Source organism: Nyctereutes procyonoides, unplaced genomic scaffold (genome assembly GCF_905146905.1).
Source record: "Nyctereutes procyonoides isolate TBG_1078 unplaced genomic scaffold, NYPRO_anot_genome, whole genome shotgun sequence".
Classification (NCBI taxonomy): domain Eukaryota; kingdom Metazoa; phylum Chordata; class Mammalia; order Carnivora; family Canidae; genus Nyctereutes; species Nyctereutes procyonoides.
Genome location: NW_026575146.1, coordinates 64,413,333 through 64,441,260, shown reverse-complemented (window position 1 = coordinate 64,441,260; position 27,928 = coordinate 64,413,333).

Genomic DNA, 27,928 nt, shown 5'->3' with positions numbered 1-27,928 from the left:
GTCTCCCTCCAGGTGGCTCTCTGTGTCCATTTCACCCTGGCTGCTGGGAATCAGAGGGCGGGAAGAGGTAAGCCCTTACGGTGCAGGGCAGACCCAGAAACCTCACCCCAGAAACCCACTCCCATCACACCAGCCAGAACAGAGCTACGCGGCTCCATCCCGGGACACTCTACTTCTGTTGCCTAAAACCGGGTTCCTATTTCCTGCAGAAAAAATGGATATCGAGGAATGGACCATTTTTCCTGACGATGAAAACAGCACTTACTCAGTGCCAAGAATCCAGAATAGGCAGGGCACCTGGGGGCATGCCGTGGGCTAAGAGTCCAACTCTTGGCCTTGGCTCAGGTCGTGATCTCAGTGTCGTGGGATGGAGAACCTGTGTGGAGCCCTGTGTCAGGCCCCACGCTCAGCTTGGAGTCTGCTTGTTTCTCTCCCCCTCTGCCCCTATCTCCCCAGCTCTCTTTCTCAGATAAGTAAACCTTTAAAAAAAAAAAAAAAGAATCCATTAACAGGTAACGACAATAAAGGCCACCAGTAATTCTAGAGCTCACTGATGTTGAAGATGTATGGGGTCATGTCATCTACACAATTTTGTAACCTTGATTCTTGTTTAACAATCTAACCCAAGGGCAGCCCCGGGGGCGCAGCGGTTTAGCACCTGCCTTTGGCCCAGGGCACGATCCTGGAGACCCGGGATCGGGTCCCACGTCAGGCTCCCTGCATGGAGCCTGCTTCTCCCTCTGCCTGTGTCTCTGCCTCTCTTTCTCTCTCTCTCTCTCTCTCTCTCTCTCTGCATCTCTATGAATAAATAAATAAATAAATAAAATCTTTAAAAAAAATAAAATCTAACCCGAGTAACTTCCCTGTATTGGTGGACCTACTCGACCATCACAGTCTTTCATGGCATGATTAAGTGGTACCTGTGATGAATTCAGGGACGGCGGTGATGTGTATTTATTTGACTGCTAATGAGACTGAGCATCTTTTCACATTTTTTGGTCATTTCTATTGCTTTTGTGAATTGCCAGCTCATATCCTATCCTTTGTTTCTATTTTAACGGACTGTTCGCTTTTCTCCCTTATTGGTTTGAAAAGAAAATCCAAGTGACAGTGAGGATAACAGGCCAGCCTTGGACCAAGCACTGGGTACTGGTGACGTAGACTCACTCAGCCCTCAGGACGGTTGTCCAAGCTGAGCCCTGCTCCAATCCCGTGGCATCCTCGGGGGCACGGGCAGGATAAGCAGCGGGCCCCAGGCTCTGTGGTGGTGCAGGGGTGGGGTGGGGTGGGGGCGCAGAACCTGGATTTACAGCCAGCGTCTGGTTCAGGTTCCCGCTCTTCACAATGTTTTGCCAGTTGTAGGTTTGGCAAAATTGTTTTTCCAATTTGTCATTGGCCTTTTACCCGCAAATTAAAAGTTAAGTTATTATTATTTTTTTAATTGGCCCTCAGGTATACGGGGGTGTCCATTCGTCGTTCCCAGCTGGGGCTGTGGAGTCGCTCGGTGGCCCACACTGCAAAGTGCACGGTCGTGTATGTCGCGTGGACTGCCCAAAGTTCCCGAGGGCTGTCGGGTCCGTTAGTGAATGAAACGTCAGCAAGGCTCTCAGCGCCAGGGGCTCCTAGGAGGGCCGGCCAGCCCCGCGCCCCGCACTCCTCCTCCCAGGAGCCCTCCGGGATGCAGCCCCGCGTCCAGGCCCCAGCTCAAGCGTGCCCTCTCCAGTTTGGGGCTCCCTCCGGCCAGGACGCGAACCGTGCGCTCGCCCCCGCGCGGGGACGGGGGCGGGGCCCGGCGGCCGGCAGCGGGGGCGCACCGGGCGGACGCGGGGCGGCCGGCACCCGGGCTCCCGCGCGCCCCGGATGACCGCTCAGACGCACCCGCAGGGGCAGCGGCCCGGGAAAGTCCCAGCGCGCGGGCGCTCCGCCGGGGGCTCACTCAAGGGGGAAGATCAGCGCTCGCTTTGGGAAGCGCCCGAAGGCAAGAATCCGGGGAAGCCGGCACAGCCCGCACGCACGGCCGCCTCCGCCACAAACGAGTAAACTGAGGCACGGCAGGCAGCCGGGCCTCTGCGCCCAGCGCGCCCTCGGCGCCACGTGACGGCGCCCGTCCATCACCCGCAGGAGGAGGGGCGCCGCCGTCGATCTCCCGCTCGTCCAATGGGCAGCGCGGGGCGGGCAGGGTAGGCGGGCCCTCCGCCGGCCGCCCAGCGCGGGGCGGGCCCAGCCGCCGCCCTCCAGTGAGGTCCCGGCGAGCCCCGTTCAGCCTAGGCGAGAGGCCCAGGCGCACGTCAATCAAGCGGCCCGGCCAATGCCCTCACGCACTGCCCTGGCGCCCGCCCCCGCCCCGGCCTCCCGGCGCCCGCGCTGCCTTCCCTCAGGCTGCCGCGGCCCGCCCGCCCGCGCCTCCATCCGGGTCCTCGCGCGCGGCTCTCGGGCGGCGGCGGGCGGCGGGCGCGAGGGCTGTCCCGTCCCCGCGGAGGGCGGCGGCGGGCGGCGGCCTCCTCCGCTACTTCGAGGTGGGTACGAAGACGGACGGCGAGCGCAGGCCCGTCGCCATTTTCCTTTCCTCAGAACCGTAGTGGGGCAGGAGAGGGGAGCGCTGCGGGCCGGCCGGCGGGGGCCCGGGGCCGGGCCGGGCTGGCGGCGAGCAGGAACCGCGGGCGGCGGCAGCGGCGGGCGGGCGGGGGATGGGCGCCGCGTGGCGCGGGCGGGCGGCCCCAACCCCCTCCGCTTCCCGCCCAGAGCCTCACGGACCGGGGGGAGGGGTCATTCTTCACATTCTTCACCTCGCCCCTCCCCCCGCCTCAATCAAACTTGGGCGGGGGAAGTCCCGCCCTCGGGCCGCGCCCATTGGCCGGCGCCGCCTCCCGCCGTGGCGTGACTGGCTGTGGGCTCAGCCAGGTCCCCCTGACGTCACTTCCGCTATCAGGTTTGTGGGCCGGGGAGACCTTGGCCTTGGGGGCTGGGATGCAGGAGGGAAGGTAGGAAGTGCGGGGGGGAGGGCGGGTGCGGGCGGGCCCTGGGCTGGCTCCCTGCCCTTCGTCCGCGCGGCCGGGCGCAGCCTCCGTCCCGGGGCAACGGTGCTGTGGCTCAGCCGCGGCGGCCGTCCTTGGCGGGCGGCGGCAGGCGGTGGTGTCCCGGGGGGACGGGGGCGGGCGCGGGGACCCGGGGACCCCCGCGGCCGCACCCGGGACCCGCTTCCCGTCCGCGGGCTGGCCGGCACCGGTCCCCGGCCGGCCGCGGGAGAGGCGCATCACCTCTGTCCTTGGCCGCGGGGTCCGCGGGGGTGCCAGGCCCCCGCCTGCGGTGTCGGAGTGGGGGGGTGCCCGGGGCTCAGGCCACCCCTGGGACCGCGCCTCCGTGATCCCCGGCCGCTGGCAGCGAGCGCCGTCCTGGAGCCCCGGAGGCCACTGCGAGAGGCCGGTCTAGGTCGCTCTCCGTGCAGGGACGGCTGAAGCGTGTCCTCACGTGTGCCCGGGTACCGGCGGTGTGGCCGGCGTGCGGAAGTGAGCCCTTTTTGGATGCTTTGCGGGGGTAGTAGAGGGGCTCCTCTCCTCTCCACGAAGTTGGAACTGTTAACTTTGGAGACTCAGGGATGATGGAGGTGTGATGGAAACAAAACACCTGTTCACAGATACCCGGAACTCCTGTATTACAGAAGTCGGTCTCTAATGTTGCCTCCGTCAAGGCGTTTAATTTCTGTTAGCATGAGCTAGAATTTCTTGGTTTGGAGGACAGCAGCACACAGATGTTTGTGCCTTTTCTTTCAGCAGCTAATAGTCTTAGCGTTCTTAACAGTGGAGTGACTGTTCTGAGAGCCCTATGCCATTGTCTCGAACTCCAAGTCTTGACTCACTGGGTCATGAAATCCCTTTAGTGGGTGGTGGCTAGAATTTTTTGAAAACTAGAATAGGAAATACTGGTGTGTTTACACGAAACTTGATTGGGTTGTGTGCTCATAAGTTCCTGTGAAATCTTTCTGAGGGTGTCAAAAAAAGTTTGAAAAGCAGTACTTCTGAAGGTATTTTTATTGTTTATAGAACCGGTCTTCTGCAAAGAGTACTAAAAGCCCTGTTAATTTGTATCTGGAGGATGTTCCCTTTGCTTTACTTTAAGGAGTTGGGAGAAATAGATTTGCCATCAGTGTCCTGTATACATTTTAATCACTTAGAATTTTAATATTCCGAGAAGTTTTTTATTTAAGTAAAGGATCCCAGAATAGTAATTCCAGTGTGTTTTTGTTTTTGTTTTTTTTGTTTTTGGTTTTTTTCTCGAGTCTAGATGAGTGTAGAAGAATCTGGATACCCAGTAAGGAGTTATCAACATTGCCTCATGTGACCTCAGGGCTAGAGTCAAGGAGGCCTGGTCACTCGTGCCCTTTGCCTGTGTGGGTGTTCTGAGCATTGCACAATCACTTAAGAGTGGACTTCATTAAATAACCATATAAAATGAGAACCACTACTCCTTTTTTTGGTGCCAAGTCTTTGAAATCTAGACTGTATTTTGCAGTAACAGCGCATCTCCTTTTGGGCTAGTTGCATTCCAGTGCTCAGTAGTGACAAGTGGCTAATGGCTACTGAGTGGATAATGCAATTTGAGTGGATCTTCCAGCTGCTTTTTAAATATTAGCTTTCTCTAGCTGTTTGCAGTTTCATATTATCAACAGAACTGTTCCCTCTCTCTATAGCCTCATCTCAAACATGAGGAAATTGTACCAGGTGATTTCTTAGGCCTTTCCAAAGGTCTAAGATTTAAGTATTCTGAGGCAGTTGACAATTTCGCAACTTGTTAAGTGTTACTTTTACTTTTCTAGCAATATTTTAAGATATTTTAGATAATCTGTTTTAAAGTGACAGGATATTAAGGGTGAATATGACTTGGGAGCATTTTGTTGTTAGGTAACCATCATTTTTTGCTTCATGTCATTCATTATCAGGAAATTACGCCAGCTTTCTTGTCACTTGGGAGGTGTTTTTATTTGATCAATTACTTGATAGCTTAATGTATAGGAGGGAGCATTTTTCTTAGAATTCACTTATACAATGTGTAGACTATGAGTTGTCTACCTAGAATACAGGTAATTAGTAAACTGGAATGTAGATTTAAAAAGCACAAGCCTACCTTTTCTTGGCTTTTGGGGATGTGTAGATGATACAGTGATTTTTCAATCTAGGAATATCACTATAATGAAAGATAGGAAGAGAGATTTAAGGATTGAGAAATGGTGTGTATGAGGACTATTAAGCAGAACAAGTCACCCAAGTGGAACACTCTGCCTCACCTGTAATATTTGCATGCATTGTACTATTAGTAGCAGAATTTTCTTAGTTACACAGGGGTGGCATAAAATACACTTGTGGTAGCAGGGAGATTGGCCCCAAATTAACGTGCAGCATTGGAAAATTTAGAAAGGAATACCAGGAATTGGCGGTAGTTACCTTTTTAAAAAATTTCAGTTGGATAATCTTACCAAGAGCATCTCAAGGTGCCTGGGTGGCTCAGTCAGTTAAGCATATGACTCTTGAGGTCTGTTCAGGTTTTGATGTTAGGGTCGTGAGTCCGAGCCCCTTCATGCTGGCTGTGGAGCCTAGTTTTTTAAAAATTGCATCTATGTACCTGCTGTATGTTTAAGTGAATGAAAGTAAATTGTCCTTTTGGAAAATATGACCTAGTGCTTTGCTATTTAAAATTTGACATGGATCCTCAGTGCAATGTTTGGTGGGATAAAAAATTGAGATCTTATATTAAAATTAAGTCAACTTTCATTAGCAAACCTTATATCTAAAAACATTATTTTGTCAGTTTCACATGTCACCTTAGTTAGGTTGATGGAGTTGACCCATTGCTTAAAATATTGCCATATGCTCTGTCAAAGGAATGAAAATAATGTTTTACTATTCAGCCAACAAATAAAGGATTTCATTAATACTCAGCTGAATATTTGTGAATGAAGGAAATCTTCATAAAGTAGCCAGTATTCTATTTGATTATCAGCAAGTAAAACAATGATAGGACTGAAGGAAATGGTTACTTTATTTATATGGAAGTTTGGCAAAAATGAAATTTATACAGCCTTAGAATGGCATATGAATAAAGGTTTTTAAAAATAAGCTTTCTGAGGTACTTTGTTAGTAGTTGGTAAATTAATATAAAATCTAGGAAACTAGACTTCTAGAAAATCATTATTTTAGCCCAGAAGTTCAGACTCTTAATAAGTATGAAGTGTATGGAAGGTGGTAAAGTATGCCTGCTACTGGACTAAGTTGAGTATATTTTTAAGAATTTAGAGCTAGTTTGTTTAAAATACTATCTTATGGGATCCCTGGGTGGCTCAGCGGTTTAGCGCCTGCCTTTGGCCCAGGGTGTGATCCTGGAGTCCCGGGATCGAGTCCCACATCGGGCTCCCTGCATGGAGCCTGCTTCTCCCTCTGCCTGTGTCTCTGCCTCTGCCTCTGCCTCTCTCTGTGTCTCTCATGAATAAATAAATAAAATCTTTTTTTAAAAATTAAAAAATAAAATACTATCTTAGTAAAATTGTCAGATGTAAAGGTGAAAATTAGTTTTTACTTCATTAACATGTAGCCTTCAGAATGTATATTCAGATGTTTTTGAATCATGATACTTAGACTTTTTGTCATAGACTTTCTTACAAATGTGATGAAAGCTATAGATTACTGCAGAAAAAATCTTATATACAATTTCTGGGGGTACTGTAGCCCTTTGTGAAGCCTGCTATGAATGTAAGTTAGGAACCCTAAGTTTGACTATAGAAGTAGTATGTTAAATGTTATATAATGTTACACTATTACTTGCTAAAATATAAGTGGATTTTAAAATGTGTTAAGCAGTGAATGTTTTAGTTCTAGAACCTTAATATAAGTACAGATATAGACAAGCTTATTGATAATTAATAACTAGCCTCTTCACAGCACATTTTAAATTGACAGCAAGTTTTACATTGAACATAAGTATTTCTATCACAGGTATTTCTGGGAAAGGAAAATTGCTGTCTGAGGCAGTTTCTCAAGTTGATTTAATTTAGTGAGAAGAATAATTCTCATTTGTTGAGTACTTCTGGATCATTAAGATGCTTTGCACATGTTCCCAGTTCTTAAAACGACCCCATTAGGTGTGCATGTTAGTTCCCTAATCTGAGATGAGAGAACTAAATCTCAGGGAAGTTATGTAATTTGCCCAAGAACACAGCCACTGAGCACCTGCTCAGCCCCAAAGCCATTGGTCTGAGCTTCTTTCCTGTATTGCTATGTTGTGCTGAAATCAGTTTCTTAGGATACATTTTGTTCAAGTTCAGTTGTTAACTTTTAATCACTATAATTTTTAATGGGTGAGGAGTAGTTCAAGCTGCAGATTGAGGTAGTATGTGAATAAGCACTGAAAGTGGTATAAAAGTGTGTTACTTTCTAAAAAATTTACTTCAAAGATCAAATTCAGATAGTTTTAGCTAATAGCATCTTGTCTAAGAGGTGGGTTTTTTTTTTTTTTAATTTTATTTATTTGAGACAGCACTAGCAGAGGGGAAACGGGGGAAGGACAAGCAGATTCCCCACTGAGCAGGGAGCCCACAGTGGTGCTCAGGTGCCCAGGACTCTAAGATCATGACCTGAGCCAGAGGCAGACACTCAACTGACTGCGCCCCCCAGGTGCCCCTTTTCTAAGAGTGTTTTAGTTAATTTAGTTAACAGTCTAGTAATTGATGGTTGCAGCTGCCAGATATGGAGCATCCACTATGCACCCAGCATTGTACTTGGTGCTTTTTGTATTTTTCTAATCTTTCTTAACAGCCCTGTAAAATTTGTTAGATATTTTTTTTAAGATTCTATTTATTTATTCATGAGAGAGACAGAGAGAGAGAGAGAGAAGCAAAGACACAGGCAGAGGGAGAAGCAGACTCCATGTATTGGAGCCCGACGTGGGACTCGATCCCGGGTCTCCAGGATCACACCCTGGGGCAAAGGCAGGCGCTAAACACCTGAGCTACCCAGGCTGCCCCTGTCAGAGTTTTATAAGTAAAAATAACAAAGGCCCAGAGATTACCTAATGTAAATATGTATGTGGTAAATAAAAAGCCAGGATTCAAATCAGATCTCTATGAAAGGAAAAAATCTCAAGAACTAAAAATATGCTAGCAACTTAATGCTTCTCCTTTCTCTTTCCCAGTAGCCAAGTATTGTATAGTTGTGATTATGTACATGGTAGGGTTTTTACTAACCATTACCTTCTTTCAGCTGTCAAATTTTCATTTCCAAAATTTGCTCTTGTCAGTGCTTTCTAGAAAACAGGCTGAGAACCAGCAGTGGATCATAAAACCAATTTACTGTGTATAACAAAATAGAAAATGTAAGAGTAAGGGATAGTGTTGATTTGTGAATGTTAATATTTTATTGTACTAGTATTAACTATTGATAGACATGTACGAATATGGTTTAGAAGTATGAAATGTTTTTTCTACTGTGGATTGTGGAAAGGTGGAAACCACTGCTCTAATCAGTAGTCATGTTATATAATAGATATTTGTTTCCTCTGCCCCTTGTTCTTAAACATCTTAACTTTGGAGTTATATTTATGTTTCTCCTAAAATTGAGGAGCATTTTAATAGCCCTTGATCTATAAATTGCCAAATTGCTTTTTACCAGTATGGTACTTAAATTGCTGGATCAAGAAAAATAGTACAAGGCAATAAGCATGCCAACTTGCCAAGATTGAAAAATGAATACATTTTAGAGTGTACATTTATTTCATTTTAGATACTTATGTTTGGTGAGGATTCAAACATGTTTTAAGTGAGAAAATTGGCTCTCTTAAAAGAACCATGCTGGTGCTGAGGAAAGAATTTGGCTTAAAAGAGCTTGACTTTTTAGGGACAGTCATCTGCATGTTCATGAGCATCTGGCCTTGTAGAATGGGAATGAACTCCTATATAGTAGTGTAAGTTTGGAGATCTAGTACCATCTTCTGTAATTTGAGGCAAGTTCTTAAACTTCACACGAGTTCCCACCCATAGGGATAGAAAAGATGACTATTAAATAAGATGGCACACATGACAGGGCTCACGTGGGGCCCCTCTGTATATTGGATGCATGGTAAATCTTTCCCCTTATTCTTACAGATCATTCAGCCCAATGTACTGATATAACAGTGAGTGAGCAGGGCCAGGATTTGAATCTTGGTTTTTGATGAATGAGTAATCCTGCTGTGAAACATTCCTTTACAATTTGTTTGTTTAATTTTCTTGGGGGTATATCTAGGAGTTGGAATTGGTCATGTGGTAACTATGTAACTTTCTAGTGAACTGCTAAACTTTTCCAAAACACCTGGCACCATTTCACATTCCCACCAGCAGTATATAAGGGTCCTATAAGTTTAGTTTCTCTACATTCTCACCATCGCTTGCCTTTTTTATCATAACCATCTTAGTGGATCTGAAAGTGGCATCCCATTGTGGCTTTGGTTTAGATGTCCCTAATGTCTAATTAAGATGTTAAGCATCTTCTTACGTATTTGGCCATTTTTGCTTGTTAATCATTAGAGAAATGTCTGCTTAAATCCTTTGTTCTTCTTTAAAATAGGTTATTTGTTTTAATTTCTATATGGTGTGAGGTAGGGGGTCTAAATCCATTCTTCCACATGTGGATATTCAGTTGTTCCAGCACTGTTTGTTGAAAAATCTATTCTTTCCCTACTGAATTGTCTTGGCACTGTTGTTGAAAGTCAATAACTAAAGTGATCTACAAAGGTGTTAAGTATCTTGGTCTCTACCTTTGACACCCTCATTGTACCTTTCTAGCTGAAAGAAGGATCTTGGTTCCAAGTCAGATACAGTTAATTTTCTTTTAAAAAGACCACTTCATGTTTGTTGTCATGAAATTACATGCATCAGGGATCCCTGGGTGGCGCAGCAGTTTGGCGCCTGCCTTTGGCCCAGGGTGCGATCCTGGACACCCGGGATCGAATCCCACGTCGGGCTCCCGGTGCATGGAGCCTGCTTCTCCCTCTGCCTGTGTCTCTGCCTCTCTCTCTCTCTCTCTCTCTCTCTCTCTCTCTCTCTCTGTGTGTGTGTGACTATCATAAATAAATAAAAATTAAAAAAAAAAAGAAATTACATGCATCAGGTTAATTTTAAAATCAGGTTCTCAAGGTGCTTGAGTGCCTCACTTGGTTAGGTGTCCAACTCTTGATCTCAGCTCAGGTCTTGATCTCAGGATCATGAGTTTGATCCCTGTGTTGGGCTCCATGCTGTTGTGGAGCCTACTTAATAAATACTTAAATAAAAATAAGGTTCTTTTTGCATATTTTTAAAAATATCATTCTCTATTTAATCATGAATTATGCACAAGAGAAACAGCACTTCTGGGTTTTGAGGGCATTAGATTTTGTTATTGGTTCTTGTTTTCCTTTATAATGGGTTTTTTTTAGTTTCTCATGGAAAGATATGTGATTTTATGAATTTTCATTTCTATCAACTGTAAAAAAAAAGTCCGAAATTGATGATAGGTAAGATACTGGAAGAAAGTGCTTTCTGGATCTTATAAATACATAGCATTGGGAGTAGATTTAAAATAATATTAACCAAATAATAGGAAATGAAAGGACTGCATAGATCTTTATGATAGCTAGAACTTAAAATGCTGGTTTTAGAAGGTTCAGTTAAACTTATGTTCAAGTTGAGTGAATGAAATTGTTCTAATACTGTGTTTTCTGCTTTCCTCACACAGGAGACCCAGGATTACTGAGGAGAAAACATTCCTGTGGTGCCGTTCAGCATTACCCTGGACCTTCTCTTCACTGTGGGATGAGGTAGTAGGTTGTATAGTTTTAGGGTCACACCCACCACTGGGAGATAACTATACAATCTACTGTCTTTCCTAACGTGATAGAAAAATCTGCATCCCAGCGGCCTCATAGAAAGTTGATATCTAGTTTTACAATGTTTTTAAAGTAACATGTAAAAATGCTATAGTGCAGCATTTCTTTATGTTGTGAGGTTGCTTGTTTAATGATTAAAATTTTTAACAAGTAGATCAGATGGTAGTGGGGATACTTTCTGTTTCTCTTTTCTGTATATAAGAATAAGTGTATATTTTCATTTGATGCTGATAATTTTGTTGTATTTTTCTTTTGAAAAAGATTACGTTCTCCATTCCAGAAGAAAAGATTGCTCTATCAGAGTGAGGTAGTAGATTGTATAGTTGTGGGGTAGTGATTTTACCCTGTTCAGGAGATAACTATACAATCTATTGCCTTCCCTGAGGAGTAGACTTGCTGCATTTTATCTTTATCTAGATATTAAAACTCAGAAGTTAATTTTGACATTGTTTTGTACTTTGTTTATATCAGTTGCTAATTTTTTCTGTTGAAGGATAGTGTACCTACAGTAGATACGATGATCTAATATTTCTTATGTTTCACATATGGTTTCAGAAATTTAAAATTAAACAAAAACTTCTGTGTGGAGAGTAAATATTAATAGGGAACTGAGCCCCTCTGGAATGAAGAATAGGTGCATTGCTCTGCGTCCCGCTGCACGTGTCTGGGGTAGGGTCCTGGGAGGCCGCGGTAAAAACAGATGGGAGAGGCACTGTGTGAGCTGAACTGCAGTCAAGTGTGGGGTTTGGGGTTGCCTTTGACAATGTTGTAAGCTCTGTTTCACTGGTACGTTGATTTGGACAGCTTCACCTCCAGCCTGGGAAATGAGAGGTGGGTTCTGGGTCCTACCTTTGCTCCTGGTAAGTCATGAAGACCTCAGCTATGCCCCCAAAACCTGTTGGAGCCTGACCTTCACACAGGGAACTGCTCTGAAGCTGTCAGAGGGGGAAATCCATAGTCCATTGTTTTAAAGGAAAACATGAGGATCTTATTAGAAAGGGCTACTTGAGTTTTAACACTTTGGTGGCCAAACCGTATCCTACATTGGGCCTTTATAATCAAGCAGCACTAAAAGCTCCCTGTAGAAACAACTTGCTGTTTATTTTGTTTTGGGAGAAAAAGAGGCAATGTATGGAGGTGAGGAAGAGGTCACCTCTCCCAAATGTTTCCTCCACCTGTCCCGAATCTTACTAGGATAATTCCAGTGCATTGCCATTGGCAGTAGGAACTTTGCATGAGAGAAAACATCCAATTCTCACGTGATTGCTCTAGGCTGAGTTTATGTTTTTTATTTCATCCCTGGGGTATGGGTGGACACCTGCATGGTCCAGAGTTGGTCTTTGTTATAAACTGGACATAGCAGGGGGAAGACCTTTTATATTCATTGTCTTTTGCTGTGCCAAAGAAAAGTGGGAATTTTCAAGAAATTCTCTTGGACTTAATTTTTGTGAAGCTGATATGTTGGATGATTATCTTCATTGTGTGGCTAGTGGAGTCATGGGGTTTTGTGATTTTGTGACATGTGCTGCTCCCGGTGTGGACATCCTGACCACTCTGCAGTTGGAAAGACTAAGGTGTGGAGAAACGCGAATCTGTATCTTTCATTAGTTACACAAGGACCCACTCGTATCCTTACTAGCCAAGCCCAGTTAAGTGAATCAAATTGTGGAGAGCTGCTCCGTTCTGTGAAAACACTTAGGAGTGGGAGCTGGCCATAACTAGGAAACAACTGGTGTCCCAGGGGAACTTGGTCATGTGCTCCAGTGAAAGGTGGCAAGCAGCATTTACACATAGTGTCCCCTCATTTCCCAGTGTTGCAAAAGAGGCTGGAGATTTTTGTGAGGTTAGATATTTAAATTTTGGTGATACTTTGTTTTGTTTTTAAGTCTTTGGCTCCAACAATATATGGTGGGTTGGGAGGTATTAGGCTTCTAAGATTTCCATCTTCTGATAAAATTGCATTTTTGTTCCTTATTGACAATAGGTTTGATTTTAAGGAAATGCATTTGTGAATTTTACCAAGGTCATGGCCAGTAACTTTTACTGAAAAGCCTCAGTGAAGAAATTCTAATTCATTCAAATTTGAAATAAAACCCAAAGAATATGCCTGATTGAACAGGTTAATTTGAAGTGCATCTGCCAAGTAGAAGACCAGCATGGGAAAGAAATGGGTTCCTAGGAAGAGGTAGTAGGTTGCATAGTTTTAGGGCAGGGATTTTGCCCACAAGGAGGTAACTATACGACCTGCTGCCTTTCTTAGGGCCTTATTACTCCACGGTAACCTGCTCTTTTCACCTTGTTTTGGTGTAAGCATGGTTCTTTCTGCAAGTTTCCTTAGAAATGAAAACATTGCAGGAATACCAGAGGAAGCAATGCTCACATTAATGATTTACAGACAGCAGCATGGCACCAGCATTGGTTACTACAGGTCAGCTAATGAGAATTTAGGACTCGAGAATACCTAGTTGCTTATGTGTCACACTTTGAGGTCCCTGGAAAGTTTTGGAAAACAGGTTTTTCGGTTTTGGTCAAGTTCTGGTTTCTGATGTAGAACCTGCCAGCTGTTTCTCCCTTTGTAGCAGCTGTTAAACTTGAATGAAGGCATTGAACAAGGCTGAGATGCCTGTTCTTCCTTCACTGGATTTGTGAATATTTCTCTTGCAAAGGTCTGAGTCTGGACTTAAAGCTTGGGGCTGCTCTGGGAGTGCTGTTTCATATTGTGGGAGTCCATCATCACACTGAGCACCAATGTGGTTTGTAACCCTCTGATTGAATCCTAAATGTGTATAAGGGCATTAAGTATCTTTTCAATAAAATACTACTTTAAAACTTGTGGTTTTAAACTCATTCTTTCTGGGTATTTTTTTGTTTGTTTTTAAAGATTTCATTCATCCATTCATGAGAGACAAAGGCAGAGGGAGAAGTAGGCTCCATGCAGGGAGCCTGTTGTGGGACTTGATCCCAGGACCCAGGATCACAATGAGTTGGAAGGCAGATGCTTAACCGCTGAGCCACGCAAGCATCCCTCATTCTTAACTTTCATCTCCATCCTTGCCAAACTAGATGCATTTCTGTATAAGAATTTAGACTTGTTTTAAGATCTGTTAAAGTTCTTAATTTCACCGTTTTATTCACAAGAACTTGCTGATCATACTATGCACAGATGTACATTAATGAAACTAATGTGAGCCATATCTGACATTTCCATTTTTACAAGTGCTTGTATCTTCGCAGTTAATTACATGGGCTCAAGATGCCCCCACTTTCTAGGTGTAATTTTTTTGCATCTATTCAAGCAGACACCACCTTGTAAAAAATCTCTGTCCCTCCTCGATTCCCCAGTCTGGTTCAAACATCTGTTGAGCTTGGGATGTCTGCATTAGTATCCCAGCACTAGATTTAATTTATTCCAAACTACTTTGAATAATAATTAAAAGGTTCCTGGGTGGAAGGTTGAAGGGGCTCTCTGGAGTTTTTTATCCTGCCCCACTTAGAGGATGTTCAGGGGAGGAAAGGTCAGGAGGTGGATTCTAGGCCTAGTCTACACCTCTGACTGGAGCTTTAAACTTCCTGTGTAAATGGAGATAGGTGGACGTGGCTTCTAAGATACATTGTCCTTTAAAGTCCAAGATTTTAAAGATTTCAATTAAAAGGCAAAATGACAAATTTTGTGTACGCTGAAAAATGCATAGGGAAAGAGTGGAAATGATAGATGGGTGATTTTTTTTTTAATCATTTCAAGATTTTTCTGGTTTTGCTTACAAAAGTTCTAAATTACTTCTAACTGTCCTCATTGGAACATGCAGGCCATACCACATAGACCTCATTTTTTTTCTTCCATTCTACTGAACTAACTTTTCCAGGTATTCTTGCTCCCCCCATTTTGTGTTTGCTAGTTTGCCTTCCACTGTTGGGGTCTTGGCGGGAGGGGAGCCAGAGGCCCATGAGCACTGGATAGCAGTCTTTTCAGCAATGTTGGGTAATGCAATGGCCTACCCAAGGAAAGCGTCTGCTGGACGCAGGTGCTGGACTCCGACCTCTTGTTTGAGCTATTTTTCCTTGTGTGGGGGTAAAGTAATTGCTGTGAACTGCTGTTAATACCAGAAGAGCGTAGGTTAGAGAAGTAGGTGTGGCTACTACCCCCAGCCTGTAGGAAGCATCCTGGCCAGCATCCTCAGTTGGAACATCTGGGCCATCTCTGACCCATGGTCTCCGTCCTCAAGATGTCCCCTCTGTCATGAAGGCTGCTGTGAGCTGGCCACCAGCCTTTTGAAGAGCTTGGCAGTGACCCCTCTATGGGCAGGCCTATTGCCAAGCAGCAGTTGGTTTCCCCAGAAAGGAGAAGGGAGGAGGAGGCTCCCATCCGCCCCTGCTGTTAACACCTGTACAGTAGGTTCCCCAGAGGCAGGAGGTCCAGGGGGAAAGGCTGTGGGGCCCACCTCTCCAGGGAGCAGCCGAGCTGCCCAGGAGGCCTGTGGGACTACAGGGCACGTTCCCTCCGCCTGGTACAAACCTGGAGCTAATCAGGCCTTCCTCCCCTTAAATTAACATACTTTGTTTAGAACAGTTTCGGTTCACAGCAATTGGAGCAGAAAGTACAGGGTTCACATACACCCTGTGCTGGCTGCCTAAGCCTCCGCCACATGACCCTGGTGGGACATCTTTCTTTCTCTCTTAGCTGGAAGTGCTCCCAGCCCTGGAATTAGGCCCAGAAGCTTAGCTTGTTGCCCCATGGAAGCAGACACAGCAATGACCAGGGGACGAGTCCTTGGCTCTTGAGTGCCAATGTCAGCCACGAAATAAGTGGCAAAAGCAGGTACTTGAAGTGGTCTTTTGACATTTTGTATAAACGTGTGGAGAGGTAAAGCTGGAGGACAGAGGGTAGTGAGTCGCATTGTAGCCACAGAGCAGTGGGAAGGGTGATGAGCTTCTCCAACAGAAAGGAAATCTAACAGTGAGCAGTGAGGTAGGTGGGGATGGGACTGGTGGGTACTGGGGAGGAGCCCCTGCGCTTAGCTCCCTGGGACAGGCCTGGCGGGAGCCCAGGGGCAGCGGGTGGCAGGTTTGCTGCCCATCCCCAGGGCAGGGCCTGGCAAGAACACAACGGCTTCTGGGGAGCCTGGGTGCAGGGGGGCATTTCAGCCTGGTGCCCACAGAGAGGGGCCATCGCTCTTGGTCTCGGGAGGGGTTGTGCCTGGATCCCGCCAGTGAGTGTAAGGACTGTGGAGGGGATGAGGGATCCTTCAGAAGAAGGTTGTCGGAGAAACAGTACCCTGCTGCTTACCTTTGAACACGGTTGTGTGGGACTACAAGAGGGAGGGAGGCCACGCCAACCTAGAGTTCTGATGGCCCTGAGCTTTAGGGATGGAGCCAGTGCTTGCCCACCTCCACACTTGAATTCAGGTGAGGAGAATGAGCCAGGCCACAGTGAGTGGGTGTGCTCCCTCCCTGGATCCCACCTAGCTCAGGGACATTCAAGGCAAGCCCCCAGATGTGCTTCCCTGTCGGGAGGAGTGAAGGTGCTGAGGCCATCAGCGAGGAAGGATGCCCGAAGTAATCTCTGGCATCTGGAGGCTGCGGTAGGACCTGAATGTGAACACGACTCACGGCGGGGATTGACAATTACATACGAGGTGTACAGTTGGTGGGTGGGAGCATACTTCATGTAATGATGCCACATACCCACCTCCTAGACCCACCATTTGTGTGCTTGTGGAAAACTCTTAAGGTCTACTCTCAGCAAATTTCAAGTATATAAAACATTATCAACTATAGTCACCATGTACAGTGGATTTCTAGAACATACTCATTCTATAACTGAAAGTTTAAAGTTAACTGTATGGCTAGTATTTCCCCATTTCCCACAAGTCCCAGCCCCTGGCAACCATCATTCTATATTGTAGTTCTCTGAGTTCAACTTTTTAAAATTCCACATATAAGTGATATCATGCAATATTTGTTTTCCTGCATCTAGCTTATTTCATTTAGCATAGTGTCCTCCAAATTTATTACATTATCCTAAGTGGCAGGATTTCCTCCTTTCATATGCCTGTAATAGTTGGTGACACATACATACCACATTGTATCCATTCATCTGTCAGTGGGCACAGGTGGTTTCGATAACTGTGGCTACCGTGAGTATTGCTGCAGTGAGCATAGAACAGAAAGCTCTTCAAGATACTGATCTTGTTTCTTTAGGATAGATAACCCGGAAGTGGGATTGATGGATCATATGGTAGCTTTATTTTAATTTTTTGAGGAACCCTCGTACTGTTTTCATGGTGACTCCACCAGTTTATATCCCTACCAACAGTGCAAAGGGTTCTCTTTTCACCACATCCTTGCCAACAGTTTTTATCTATTGCCATTTAATGATGGCCATCCTAACAGGTGTAGGATATTTCATTGTGACTTTCATTTGCATTTCCCTGATAATTAGTGATTAATGTACGTGTTGGCCATTTGTATGCCATCTTTACGGAATATCTATTGAATTCCTTTGTCCATTTTCTTAAAATTCTAATTCCAGCATAGTTAACATACAGTGTTATATTAGTTTCAGATATGCAATATGGTGATTCAACAATTCTACACATGATAGTTCATGTTCATCATAAGTGTCCTCTTAATCCCTTTCACCTAGTTTACCCCTCCCTGCACCCACCTCCCCATCAATTCTCTATCGATAAGTGTTCTTTGATTTATCCTTTTTTTCTATTTGTCTATTTTGTTTCTTAAATTCCACATATGAGTGAAATCAGATGGTGTTTGTCTTTCTCTGACTTATTTCACTTAGCATTATACCCTCTAGATCCCTTCCTGTTGCAAATGTCAAGATTTTCATTTTTTATGGCTGAATAATATTCTATTGTATAAAAATACCACATCTTCTTTTATCCATTTCATCTATTAGTGGACACCTAGGTTGCTTCCATATCTTGGCTGCTGTAAATAATGCTGCAACAAACAGATGCATGTATCTCTTCAGACTAGAGCTTTTTTTTAAAAAAAAGATTTTATTTATTCATGAGAGACACACAGAGACAAAGAGGAAGAGGCAGAGACATAGGCAGAGAGAGAAGCAGGCTCCATGCAGGGAGCCCAGTGTAGGACTCAATACCGGAACTCCAGGAGCATGCTCTGGGCTGAAGGCAGGCGCTAAACCACTGAGCCACCCAGGGATCCCCTGAAATTAGTGCTTTTGTGTTCTTTGGATAAATACCCAGTAGTGATATTACTGTATCATATGGTAATTCTATTGTTTAACTTTTTTTTTGTTGTTTAACTTTCTGAGGAACCTCCACACTGTTCTCCAGAGTGGCGGCACCAGTTTGCATTCCCACCCACAGTGTAAGAGGGCTCCCCTTTCTCCACATCCTCACCAACATTTGTTTCTTGTGGTTTCAATTTTAGCCATCCTGACAGGTGTGAGGTGATACTGTAGTTTTGATTTGCATTTCCCTGATGATCAGTGATGTTGAGCATCTTTTCATGTGTCTGTTGGCCATCTGGATGTCTTTCTGTGGAGAGATGTTCATGTCTTCTGCCCATTTTTAAATTGGATTATTTGGTTTTTGGGTGTTGAGTTATAGAAGTTCTTTTTATATTTTGGATACTAACCATTTATCAGATATGTCATTTGCACACATCTTTCATTTTGTAAGTTGTCTTTTAGTTTTGTTTATTGTTTCCTTTGCTGTGCAGAAGCTTTTTATTTTGATGTAGTCCTAATGTTTATTTTTGGTGCAGTTGTAAATGGGATTGTTTTCTTAATTTCTCTCTCTACTTTTCATTATTAGTGTATAAAATGTAAATGATTTCTGTATATTGATTTTGTATTCTGCAACCTTGCCGAATTCAAGTAGTTTGTGTGTGTGTGTGTGTGTGTGTGTGTGTGTGTATAGTCTTTTGGGTTTTCTATATATAGTATCATGTCATCTGCAAATAGTGACAGTTTTACTTCTTCATTACCAATTTGAATACCTTTTATTTATTTTTCTTTTTGTTATCTGATTGCTAGGGCTATGACTCCTAGTAGTATACTGAATAAAAGTGGTGAGAGTGGACACATTCCTATCTTGTTCCTGACCTTAGGGGAAGAGCTCTGTTTTTTTGTTTTTTGTTTTTTGTTTTTTACCATTGAAGATGATATTAAGTGTGGGACCTTTATTTTATTTTTTTTAATAAATTAATTTTTATTGGTGTTCAATTTACCAACATATAGAATAACACCCAGTGCTCATCCCATCAAGTGTCCCCCTCAGTGCCCGTCACCCATTCACCCCCACCCCCCACCCTCCTCCCCTTCCACCACCCCTAGTTCATTTCCCAGAGTTAGGAGTCTTTATGTTCTGTCTCCCTTTCTGTTATTTCCCACACATTTCTTCTCCCTTCCCTTATATTCCCTTTCACTATTATTCATATTCCCCAAATGAATGAGAACATACACTGTTTGTCCTTCTCCGATTGACTTACTTCACTCAGCATAATACCCTCCAGTTCCATCCACGTTGAAGCAAATGGTGGGTATTTGTCGTTTCTAATGGCTGAGTAATGTTCCATTGTATACATAAACCACATCTTCTTTATCCATTCATCTTTCGATGGACACCGAGGCTCCTTCAGTGTGGGACCTTTAAACCTACTTTGTTGAGGGTTTCTATCATGAAAGGATGTTGAACTTTGTCAAATGCTTTCTCTGAATCTAAAATGAAATGATAATGTCTTTTTTAACCTTCTTCTTCTTGATGTGATGTATTGATTGATTTGCAAATATTGAACCACACTTGCATCCCAGGAATAAATCCCACTTGATTGTGGTGAATGACTTTTTTTAATGTATTGTTGGATTTAGTTTGCTAATATTTTGTTGAGGATTTTTTTGCATCGGTGTTCTTTGGAGATATTGGTGGATAGTTCTCTCTCTTTTTTGTAGTCTCTTTTATCTAGTCTTCATTTTGGTATCAGGGTAATCTTGGCCTCAGAATAAATTTGGAAACTCTTTGTCGTCATCGTCGTCGTCGTCGTCGTCCTCCTCCTCCTCCTCCTCCTCCTCCTCCTCCTCCTCTTCTTCTTCTTTCTTCTTCTTCTTCTGTAGAATGTTTGGTAGAATTTACCTGTGCATCTGCCTGATCCTGGATTTTTGTTTGTTGGGAGTCTTTTTTTTTCTTTTTTTTATTACTGATTCGATTTCATTGTTGGTAATTGGTCTGTTCAAATTTTCAATTTCTTTCTGATTCAGTCTTCAGAGGTTATATGTTTCTAGATATGTATACATTTATTCTAGGTTGTTTAATTTGTTGACTTTAATTTTTCATAATATTCTTTTATAATCCTTTGTATTTCTGTGGTGTTAGTTTTTTCTCCTCTTTCATTTATCATATTGTTTGAGTGCTCGCTCTCTCTCCCTTTTGATGAGTCTGGCTAAAGGTTTATCAGTTTTGATCTTTTCAAGGTATAGGATGCTGATTTCATTAACCTGTTCTATTGTTTTGTTTGTTTTTTAGTTTCAACATCATTTATTTCGTCTCTACTCTTTATTTTTATTTTTTTTAAGATTTTATTTATTCATGAGAGACACAGAGAGAGAGAGAGAGAGAGAGAGAGAGGCAGAGACACAGGCAGAGGGAGAAGCAGGCTCCCTACTGGGAGCCCGATGCAAGACTCGATCCGGGGTCTCCAGGATCACACCCTGGCCAAAGGTGGCACTAAATCACCCAGCCTGCTGGCTGTACTCTATTATTTCCCTTCTTCTGCTGGGTTTAAGCTTTGTTGTTGTTTTTCTAGCCCCTTGGTTATAAGGGTAAGGTTAGGTTGCTAGATGTAAGGTTAGGTTGTTTATTTGAGATTCTTCTTGCCCCTTGAAGTAGTCTTGTATTGCTATATACGTCCCTCTTGGGACCACTTTTGCCACATCCCAAAGTTTTGGACCATTGTATTTTTATTTTCACTTATTTCCATTTTTTAAAATTTCTTCTTTGATCTTCTGGTTGACCCATTCACTGTTTAGTAGCTTGTTATTTAACCTCTATGCATTTGTAGTCTTTCCAGATTTTTTTCTTGTGGTTGATTTCTAGTTTCATAGCATTGTGGTGAGAAAAGGTGCATGGTATAACTTTGAGCTTCTTAAATTTGCTGAGACTTGTGGCCTAATATGTGATCTATTCTGGAGAATGTTTCATGTGCACTTGAATGTGTGTTCTGCTATGTTAGGATAGAACATTCTGAACATGTCTGTTAGATCCATCTGGTCCAGTGTGTACTTCAAAGCCACTGTTTTCTTGTTGATTTTCTGTTTGGATGATCTGCCCATTGATGTAAGTGGAGTGTTAAGTTCTCTATTATTGTATGAGTATTGATTAATTTCTTTATATTTGTTATTAGCTTCTTTATGTATTTGGGTGCTCCCATGTTAAATGCATAAATAGTTACAATTGTTATATCTTCTTGTTTGATTTTTCCCTTTGTGATTATGTAGTGTCCTTCTTTCTCTCTTATTCCAAGTATATTTGTTTTAAAGTCTATTTTGTCCAATATAAGTATTGCTTCTCCAGCTTTCTTTTGGCATTCATTTGCATAATAAGTATTTCTCCATCCCCTCACTTTCAATCTGCAGATGTCTTTAGGTCTGAAATGAGTCTTTTGTAGGACAGCATATGGGTCTCATTTTGTTTGTTTTTTTAACCCACTCTATAAACTTGTGTCTTTTGATGGGAGTATTTAGTCCATTTACATTCAAAGTAACATTTTAAAAAAATTCCAGTATAGTTAGCATACAGTATTATATTAGTTTTAAAATGCTGAAAGGGAAAAATCTACAGAAAAGTCATTATTGATAGGTATGTATTTATTGCTATTTTATTACTTGTTATAGTTGTTTTGAAGTTCTCTGTTCCTTTCTTCTCACTCTCTTTTTTCTTTGGATATCCATTGCTAGTTTTTTTTTTATTTGTGGTTACCATTAGGTTTATATGTAACATCTTCTGCATATAGCAATCTATATTAAGTTGATCATTTAAGTGTGAACATTCTTTACTCATACCTTACATCCCTTTGTTTTGTGACTCTTTTGATTGATTTTCACAGAGATACTTATTTTCAATGCTTTTGTGTCACCTACTTTTCTTACTCCTACTTATGGTCTTTCTTTTCCACTCAGAGACCCCTTTAACATATTTCGTAGGGCTGGTTTAGTAGTCTCTAATTCCTTTAACTTTTATTTGTCTGGGAAGTCTTTATTTGTCCTTCTATTGTGAATGATAGTCTTGCTGGATAGGGTATCCTTGGCTGCATGTTTTTTCCTTCAATACTTTGAATATATCATACTACTATTTTCTGGCCTGCAAAGTCCTGCTGAAAAATCAGCTGATGGTCTAATGTCCTTTCCCTTGTATGTAACTGTTTTCTCTCTTGCTGCTTTTAAATTTTCTTTATTGCCACTTTTTTTCCCCCCATTTTAGTTCCTTGCTGTGGACTTCCTTGGGTTGATTTTGTTGGGGGCGCTCTGTGGCTCCTGAATCTGGATTTCTGTTTTCTTACCCAGATTTGGGAAGTTTTAAGTTATTATTTCTTCAAGTAAAATTTCTGCCCCCTTTTCTTTCTCTCCTCCTTCTGAGATTCCTATAATACAAATGTTTCTACTCTTGATGATGTCATTGAATCTGTTTTCATTTTTTATTATTATTTTTTCTCTCTCCTGTTCAGCATGATTGCTTTCCATTTCTCTGCCCTCCAGGTCAATGATCCTTTCTTCTGCTTCCTCTAGTCTAATATTTATTCCATTGGGTGTATTTTTAATTTCAGTTATTCAGTTCTTTATTTCTGGTTTGTTCTTTTTTTATGTTTTCTCTTTGTTTAGGGTCTCACTGAGGTCTTCTGCGCTTCTCAATCGAACATACTACTTATCACTATTTATTTTATCTCTCTTGCTATGATTTTGTTCTGTTTTTTTTTTTTCCATTTGAGATATATCCTTCTCTCTCCTTATTTTGTTTAACTCCCTGTGTCTGTTTCTCTGTGTTAGGAAATTCAGCTGTGTTTCCTGCTCTTGAAAGTTATGGTCTTATGAAGAAGAGAAGGGCCCTCTTGTAGAGCCCTGCAGTGTAGTGTCCTCTGCTCACTGAATCTGGTGCTTCAGAAGTATGTCCTATGTGTGTTGTGCATGCCCTACTGTTGTGGCTGAGCTGTGCTTGTCTTTAGACCAGTCACCTGCAGTGGCTCTCTTTGCCATTGTTGAAGGCAAGGTTTGGTCCCTTGTTAGTGGGTCAGCCTCGGGCTCCCTTGCAGTTGAATTGAGTCAGACTAGGCCTTTGCCAGAGATTCAGTAGCACAAAACTGCAGGGCCTGCAGTCAGAGCCGGTGTCTGATCCTACCTTACTGCCAGGACCTCAGTTGGACTGCTGTGTGTGGTTTTCTTCCCCTCTCTCTAGGGCAGGAGTCACTTCGGAGTGGTGCTGGCCCCTATTGGGGCTGCTTGCACACTGCTAGGTTTGTGGCATCACTTTGGATGGGCTTGGCCAAAAGGTGTATTTAAGAATGCAGGTCCACAGGAGAACATGAGGGTAGGACCCAGTGCTAGCAAGGTCCACTGGTCTGCTGTGAGAGGATACCTGGAACTGAGGCCTGGCTATGGAGGGCAGGTCCACAGGAGAATATAGGGCAGTGCATGCAGTGTTAACAAAGTTTGTGCTCGTCTGCTGTGGGAATGAGGTCAGCTGGAGGAGCTGTGTCCCCTGGGGATCACAGGGGCATACTGTTAGCAGGTTAGGGGGAGCATGTTGGTGCTTCACTGGTTCCCAGAGGTGTCTGTGTGTCAAGGCCTGGGGGGGCAGGTTTGGGAGGGAAATGGCACTTGCCAGCTCTTTTTTTCTTGGAGAAGTCTCCCAATGATCCCTGTCCCCTCAGCACATGCCCTGAGAGGAGTAAACAAATGTCCATCCTGTATACCCCAAGTGTTTCTCAAACTGCTACTTTTTTTTTACTCTATCTCCACCGGGCTGTAGGTTGTGCTATCTTTTTAAGGCCAGGGACTCAGTTTTCCATCACCCTCTAGCTCTTCCAGAGCTGAGACTATGATTTTTAAAGTCCCAGGTGCTCGGGATCCCTGGGTGGTGCAGCGGTTTGGCGCCTGCCTTTGGCCCAGGGCGCGATCCTGGGGACCCGGGATCGAGTCCCGCATCGGGCTCCCGGTGCATGGAGCCTGCTTGTGTCTCTGCCTCTCTCTCTCTCTCTCTCTCTCTCTCTCAGTGACTATCATAAATACAAAAAAAAAATTTAAAGTCCCAGGTGCTAAAATCCACAGATTGTAAAAACTCATGAAATTCAGCCCCTCTGGTTTTCAAAGCCAACTATTACGGGATTCATCTTCCTCCTGTGGGTTCCCTGTGCCTGGATACCTGGTGTCAGGTCTGTTCCTCTCCTTTCTCTGCACCCACACCATCTCTCCCTTCTAAGGACAGTCCTGTGTGTCTGCCTTTCCTACCCTGCTCCATGTGGCCTCTTTTCTACATTTAGCTGTGGAGAGTCTCTTCTACCAGGCTTCAGGTCATTTTCTGGATTATTTACACTCATTTGGGTGTAATCTAGTCATATCCATGGAATAGGGTGAGCGTAGAGTCCCACTTTGCCATCTTCCCTAAAAATCTCCTCTGCCTATTTTTTAATCAGAATATTTTGCAATTGAGTTCCTTCTGTATGTTGGATATTGACCTTTTTCAGATAGATGGTTTGTAAATATTTTCTCCCATTCTGTAGGTTTCCTTTTCATTTTGTTGATTGTTTCTTTTGCTGTGCAGAAGATTTTAATTTGGTGTGGTCCCATTTGTTGATTTTGGCTTCTGTTACTTGTGCTTTCATGTCATCCAGAAAAACACAGCCAAGACCAATGTTAGGTAATACTCAAATTTGTATGGAACCACAAAAGACTGAATAACAACCAAAGCAGTCTCGAAAAGAAGAACAAAGCTGGAGGTGTCACAATCTCAGGTTTCAAGATATACTATAAAGGCACAGTAATCAAGACAGTATGATATTGGCACATTGATAGATCAATGGAACAGAATAGAGAGCCCAGAAAGAAACCATACTTATGTGGCCAATTAATCTATGTAAGAATATACGATGGGAAAAGACAGTCTCTTCAACAGATGGTGCTGGGAAAACTAGACAGCTACATGCAAAAGAATGAAACTGAACCACTCTTACACCATGCACAAAAATAAACTCAAAATGGACTAAAGACCTAAATGTGAGACCTGAAACCATAAAACTCCTAAAATAAAACATAGGCAGTAACTTCTTTGACATCAGCCATAGCAATGTTTTTCTAGATAGTTCTCCCGAGGCAAGGGAAACAAAAACAAAAATGAACTTGGGACTACATCAAAATAAAAAGGGTTTGCTTAGTGAAGGAAATGTAGAAAAAGGCAACCTACTGAATGGGAAAAACATTTGCAAATGATACATCCTATAAGGGGTTAATACATAAAAATATAGGGGCACCTGGGTGGCAGAGTTGATTGACTCTTGGTTTTGGCTCAGGTCCTGATCTCAGTGTCCTGAGATTAAGTGCTGCATCAGTCTCTAAGCTCAGCATGGAGTCTGCTGAAGATTCTCCCTCTCCGTCTGCCCCTCCCTCTTGTGCTCTCTCTCTCTCAACTAACTAAATCTTAAAAATCTTAAATCTTAAAAATATATATATATATATATTACACAACTCAACACCAAAAAACAACAACAAATAATTCAGTTAAAATGGACAGAAGACCTGAAGACACATTTTCTCCAAAGAAAACATCCAGATGGCCAACAGACACATGAAAAGTTAGTTGCTCAACATCACTGATCATCATCAGGGAAATAAAAATCAAAACTGCAGTGAAATACCACCTCACATCTGTCAGAATGACTAAAGTCAAAGATAAGAAACAAGTGTTAGCAAGGATGTGGAGAAAAAGGAACCCTTGTGCACTGCTGGTGGGGATGTAAATTGGTGCAGCCACTGTGGGAGACAGTATGGAGGTTTCTCAAAAATTTAAAAATAGAAATACCATATGATTCAGTAATTCCACTACTGGGTATAAGGAAAACAAAAACACTAGTTTGAAAAGGTATATGCACTCCTGTGTTTATTGTCTACTGTTATATATCTCACATAATATATATATATATATCACATAATGGATATATGGAGCCATAAAAAATGATAACATTTTGCTATTTCTGACAACACAGATGGACCCAGAGGATGTCATACTAAGTGTAATAAGTCAGACTGAAAAAGATAAATACAGTATGATTTTACTTATATGTAGAATCTAAAACACAAATTAATACATACACAAAAAGCAGAAACAGATCCATAAATACAGAGCAAATTCGTGGTTGCCAGAAGGGAGGAGGATGGAGGGATGGGCAAAATGGGTGAAGGAGGTACAGGCTTCTAGTTACAGAATGAATAATTTGGGCACCTGGGTGACTCAGTGGTTGAGCATCTGCCTTCGGCTCAGGGTGTGATCTCAGGGTCCTGGGATCCAGTCCAACATTGGGCTCCCCACAGGAAGCCTACTTCTCACTCTGCCTGTGTCTGCCTCTTTCTGTGTGTGTCATGAATAAGTAAAATCAATCTTAAAAATAAAAAAAGAATATTCTCGGAGGTGAAAGGTACAGGGAATAGTCAGTGGTGTGTGATAGTGTTATATGGTGACAGATGGTAGCTATACTTGTGGTGAGTATAGCTATAACGTCTGGAGTTGTTGGATCACTATGTTGTGCCCTTGAAACATAACATTGTGTGTCAACAATAGGAAAATAAAGTGACTCTTGTCAATGATCTGTGTCCCTCTGTTTCCTCTAGGAGTTTCACAGGGTCAGGTCTGTTGTCCTTCTGTTTCAACTTGAAGGACTTTGAATGTTTCTCGTGGGCAGATCTAGTAGTAATGACCTCCCTCAGCTTGTTTGGGAATTCCTTAATTTCTTTCTTATTTTTTTTTTTAATATTTTTATGTTATTTATTTTTTTTTTAAAGTAAACTTTTTTTTTTAAAGATTTTATTTATTTATTCATGAGAATACACAGAGAGGAGAGAGAGAGAGAGAGGTAGAGACACAGGCAGAGGGAGAAGCAGGCTCCATGCAGGGAGCCCGACGTGGGACTCGATCCCGGGTCTCCAGGATCACACCTTGAGCTGCAGGCAGTGCTAAACCGCTGAGCCACCGGGGCTGCCCTTCTTTCTTATTTTTAAGGAACAGTTCTGCAAGACAAAATTCTCAGTTGAAAATTTTTTTTTCTTTTAAAATATATATAAATCGCATTATATATATATATATATATATATATATATATATATATATATATATATATATATATATCATCGCATTGCCTTCTGTCCTGAGAAGTTTCTGCTGAGAAATCCACTAATTTTCTTACTTGGGATCTCTTGTAAATGCTGAATACCTCTGCTGTTGCAGCTTTTGAGATTCTCTTTTTGTGTTTGACTCTTCACTGTGCATTTATAATGTGTCTTGGTGTTTGTCTCTGGATTTATCCTACTCAAGATTACTGAGATGCTTAGATTTGTAGAGCTTTATTTTTCCTCATATTTTAGAAATTTTCTTCAAATAATCTTTGCCCCTTTCTCTCTCATCTTCTGGGACACCTATAGTGTTTATATTGATCCTCCTGATGGTGTCCTGTAAGGCCCTCATATTCTAGTCACTTTTTCTTCATTTTTTTCTTTTTGTCCTCAGACTCAGTAATTTCAAATGACTTGCCTCAAGTTCACTGATTCTTCTGTCCAAGTCTGCTGATGAACCTGTCTAGTGAATTTTTTGGCTCATTGTATTTTCAGCACTGGAATTACTTTTTGGCTCCTTTCTATTACTATTTCTTTGTTCAGTATTATTTTGCTCATATGTTATTTTCTTGATTTCCTTTAGTCTTTGTCCAATTTTTCCTTTAATTCTGAGCACATTTAAGACACTTGTTTTAAGGAGCATCTGGGTGACTCAGTGGTTGAGCATCTGCCTTTGGCTCAGGGCATGATCCT